Source organism: Pteropus vampyrus, unplaced genomic scaffold (assembly GCF_000151845.1).
Source record: "Pteropus vampyrus isolate Shadow unplaced genomic scaffold, Pvam_2.0 Scaffold180, whole genome shotgun sequence".
Classification (NCBI taxonomy): Eukaryota; Metazoa; Chordata; class Mammalia; order Chiroptera; family Pteropodidae; genus Pteropus; species Pteropus vampyrus.
In genome coordinates, this window is record NW_011888961.1 from 1,952,315 (window position 1) to 1,957,584 (window position 5,270).

The 5,270-nt window shown below is 37.9% G+C and overlaps 1 pseudogene; it reads left to right on the forward strand.

Moving 5' to 3' along the window:
• The first annotated feature begins 2,815 nt into the window (after positions 1-2,815).
• On the forward strand, positions 2,816-2,934 carry LOC111746240 (annotated as a pseudogene).
• Positions 2,935-5,270: the final 2,336 nt, after the last annotated feature.

Genomic DNA, 5,270 nt, shown 5'->3' on the forward strand with positions numbered 1-5,270 from the left:
ACCAATGTAGGATCTAGTCAAACTTTGCTAGAAAAATGTTGTGTGACCTTGGGCAAATGACCTAAAAAAATTTTTTTTTTCAAAACAGCTTTATCCAGATAAAGCTACATACAATAAATTGTACATATTTAAAAGAGTACAAATTAGATGTTTTATTATATGCATATACCCATGAAACTACCACCAAAATGAAGACTATGACCTGCTTTCCATCACTACGGAAATCTTTTTGGGATCTGACACATTCTTTATAGATGTCAATGCAAGAAAAGACATTTGCTTCCCTCTGAATTCTACTTTGTGGAATTCAATAAAATAGTGTACATAAAAGAGCTTACACAGTCAAATATAAACTACTATGTTATCTACTCCAGTTTATTAATTTATTCAACACATATTTATTGAGCATCTACTATATGTGGGTACCCTATTAGGAGTGTGTAAAACAGCAAGGAATAAAATCAAATACCTGCTCTCACGGCCTTTTTATGCTAGTTGGGGAGAGACAGGGATGCCAACAAACAATGAGCATATACTATGTAAGGCTGGGCTGACCAAGCAGGAAAGAAAAAGATATTTCAGAAAGGGTGGCCAGAGAAGCCCACTCAGGTAAGATGACAAGATGACATCTGAATAAAGATTGAATGAAGGAGAAGCCTTTCTTCCCACAGGTGTCTAGAAGAAGGTTTCAGGCAAAGGAAACAGAAAATCCAAAAGTTTGGGGTAGCAATAAGCTAAGCTGTTAAGGGGACGACCAAGAGGCCAGTAGCTGAAGTAGAGGGTGAGAGAAGCGTGGCAGGAGATGAGGCTGGATGGCAGACGGGCTTGTGCCTCTGCCTTGTACTTTGCACGAGACAACGGGCCATGCGGAATACGGAACAGAAGACTGGTGTGATGTGACTTAGGGGTCGGAATGACAATTCCGGCTGCTCTATGGAGACCGTTGATGGCAAAAGGGGAAGCAAGGGCACCAGCAATAGAACTAGCAAGAGGTAGTGGTGAACCAGAAGCAGAGGAGGTAAGGAGTGGTCAGGTTCTAGATACATTTTGCAGGTGGACTCACAGCTCGTGATTCATTTTCCTACAGTGGTTTTACAAAATGCTTGTAATAATACTTAATAATACTTGAACATATGTAGTGCTTAGTACGGTTTAGGCACTATACTGTGTAATTAACATAAATTAACTAATTTAATCCTCCCAACACCATGAAGTAGGTTTATATCTACTTACGGACGGGGCAATTGAGGCAAAGGATAGTGAAATAACTTGACCAGTATGACATAGTGATAGATGATGGCGCTGAGATGTGATTCCAGCCAGGCAGTCAGGTTTCAGAGTCTATGCCTTTATGCTACATGACTATGTATGTGCTAGATGACTTCTCAAGGTCATCGTGTGAGAGAAATAATCACTATTTTGATCCAGTGAACTTCCACCAATCAAAATATTGAGAAACAAGTGATATAATTATCACTTCATTCTTCATGCCCAGCCCCATTTTCAAGTCAGTGTTTTTCCAAAGGGTCACCTTTAGTGACTCAAAAATGGGGCTGGCCATGAAGAATTCAGAACATTATGGCCAAGATTGCCTGCCTGTTGGCAAATTCTTTCTGGTACTTTCCTCTGGGCTTTTTCTTGTTAAAGGAGTTACTATCTTCTCATCATAAAGGGTACAAAATGAATCAGTGGTGCCCTAATTTATTGTCACTAAGAATTTCTGGGAGGCAGTCTGCTTTTCATCACCGTTTCTCGATCCTAGTCTTCCTCTCAGATCTCCTGGGAAACGGAACAGGATTTTATGGACGAGGAAATCGAGGCCTAGACTAGGAGGTCTCTGAGTTACTCTGTGACAGAGCTGGGATGGTAACACTGGGATCGGAATGTCCTTGACGTTCTTACAGAAGGCTGTGTGAGTTCGGTCAGTGACAGGTGCTGTTGTTGTGTCATCAGATGAAACTATTGTGAAAGAGCTGGGCACACACGTTCTGAAGTCTGCACATGGAGGGGTAGGCAACCATACACATTTGTAGAGTTGGAGGCTACATTTCACTTAATGCTCTGTTTGGGTGTACTTCAATACTTCCTGCCAACGCAGAAATCGGTACACATTAAGGAAACTCAGATTGTTTAATACACCTGATTATAATTCTAACTTCAAGAGCCAACACATTTCAAATCTTTTTCTAGTACATTTGCTACAGTCGATCTAAGTACAACAGATGAGGCATAAAATCTTTTATGAGTCAGTAAATAGAAGTTTCTGCTGCACAATGTTTCAAGTAAGATAAAAGTATTCCTCCTTTTCTATCCTGTAAAATAGAAAGTTTTAGTCATTGGTTCTAGGATAAAAGAAGGAGAGAAACCTGACAGATCAGAGACAAATCTTCAGGTTTCTTTTATTCAAATCTGTCAATAAACATGAGCAACTAAGCCCCAACACCTCTTTCCTAGAGACTTATTACCAATGTGTGTGAGTGTGTGTGTGTGTGTGTGTGTGCGCGTGCGCACACACGCGTGTTCTGCATGCTCTGTGAACATGTGTTTGTGAGAATGTGTCTTAACATACCTGAGATTCAAGAGCATTTTAAAATTAGGAGAATCAGCAACAGGATGTACACGTGCAAAATTAACCGACAGTTCAACAGACTTGTGATTTTCAAAATGTCATCTCCCTTTTCTCATCCCTACAGGATAAGATCAAAAATTTTATTTCTACACTCCTTGGTTTACTGAATAAACACTAAATTTAAATGTTAATTGATGCTCTTCATTCTTCCAGGTAGCACGACTAATTGAAATATGGGCTCCTGGGGTCTACAGCCATGTCACCCTGAACAAGCCCAATCCCATTTGATCTCGGAAGCTAAGCTGGGTCGGGCCTGATTAGTACTTGGATGGGAGACCACCTAGGAAGACTGGGTGCTGTAAGCGTAAAAAATAAAAAATAAGGGATTGTAAGCTGACAAGGTCCTTGCAATCTGTGAGGTCAACCAAGGGTTGCCTTGCCTGAAAAAAAAAAAAAGAAACTCCTGGGACACACAGCTTCACAATGCCATTTTAGAGCTAATAAAGGAAAAGGGAAGATATGAAAGTTTTCTGTTTAAGTTTTGCGCTTAGTTTGGGCCATGAAACGAAATGCAAAGGGTAGATATGAAAACTTTCTGTTCTGCCCATAGTTTGAAGATGATTCGTATTTCATTCCACAAAAGGTAAAAATATTTCATCTTCAAAATCATGCAGGGATTCCACTTAGAAAATTAATTTATTTCAATATTCAAGGAAGGCATAGTGGAGTGAAAAGAACATAGGTTTAGGTGGGTTCAAGTTCTGACTTTGCCACTTACTGCTATGACCTTTGATATGCTATCCACCCCATTTGGCCTGTTTCATCATCAAGGAAAAGAGGACAAAACCACCTTCTTTCAGGATTATGATAGGAATTAGCAGATTTCCGGATAAAGCAGATGCTCAGTATGTGATTTTAATATAAATTAAAACACCATTGGTTGTTTTAGAAGCAATTCTGTTTTATTACAAAGATATTTCAAACACATGGTTTTGTATCCTCCTCTTAGACAGTGGGAGAATTTTAGAATGCTTTTCCTCATCACCCTGTCTGGTCTTATATTTTTTCTATCTGTTTATTTTATTTTATTTTGCTTTTAACTCCAATAAATGATTCATTATGACTGACGCTTATTTAGATTTTTCCGAAAAACATGTTTACCAACTTACTTCCTCACGATCACTTCGCTTCTCCCTCCTAGGTTTATTATACTTCTTAGTAAAATACCTATTTTTCAATTATTTTATTTTAAAATAATTATAGATTCAAAGAAAATTGCAAAGAAATTGTACAGGGAGGTCCCATGTACTGTTCACCCTGCCTCCACAATGTTGACATCTTGTATAATTATATACAAGAACAAAAGCAGGTCGCTGAAACTGGTAAACCCCACAGAGCTTATTCAGATTTATATATGCACTCATGTGCGTGTGTGTGTGTGTGCGCGCACGCGCGTGGTGTAATTCTAAGAAATCTAACGCTGTGTAACGACTACCCAGTCATGATATGTAACTGTACCATCATAACAAAGCTCCCTTAAGCCACCACTTTGTAGTCAAACCCACTCTCATATAACCCCAGGCAACTACTAATCTGTTCTCTATGTCATTAATTTTTTTTAATAGTGTTTTATATAAATGGAATAGTACCTTTAGGGATTGGTGATTTTGTTTTCACTCTGCATAATTCCCGTCAGGCACATTTACGTTGTTGTGTGTATCGACAGTTTGTCCCGTTTTATGGCAGTCGTGTTCCATGGTACAGACGCACTGTGTTTTGTTTAACAATCCACCTATTGAAGACATTTGGGGAGTTTCCAGCTCTTGGCTATTACAGACAAAGCAGCTGTGAACATTCATGACAAGTTTCTTGGTGAATAAAGTTTTCAATTTCCTGAGATAAATGCCTAAGAGTGCAATTGCTGAGTCATATGGTATGTCCATTTTTTAGTTTTCAAGAAAACCATAAAACTATTTTCCAGAGTGGCTGTACCATTTTACATTCCCACCAGCAATGGACAAGCGACCCAATTTTTCTGCATCTTTGACAACATCTGGCATTATCATTATTTTTTACCTTAACCACTCTGATGTGTGTAGTGATACTTCGCTGTGGTGTAAATCTGCATTTTCCAAAAGGCTGAGGATGGAAACCTTTTTATGTACTTATTTACTGCCTGTACATCCACTTCAGTGAAATGTCTCTTGCATTTTTGTTTATTTTCTAATTGGATTATTTGATTTTTTACTATTGAGTCTTGAGAGTTCTTTATCTACTCTAGGTACTAGTCTACTGTTGCTTATGTAACTACAAAATAATTTTCTCCAAGACCATAGCTTGTCTTTTCATCCTCTTAATAGGCTCTTTTTAGATAAAGTCCATTTAATCAGTTTTTCCTTTTATACTCTTATAAGCCAAGAAGTCAGAAAACAATGGAATAATATCTTCAAAATTCTAAGGGAAAACTCACTTTCAACTATTACTTGAGCCCACAAAATTATTACTTAAGAGGGAGAACAAAAATGAAGACATTTTCAGATAATAAGATTAAGGTGTCATGTCTAAGAATTGCTCACAAAGCTCAAGGTCCTGAATAATATTTATTGTTTTTCTAAAATTTTTATAGTTTTTTATTATTCTCTTGGGTCCATGATCTATTTTAATTTTTTTAATAAGGTGTGAGACAGGTTAAAGTTCTGGT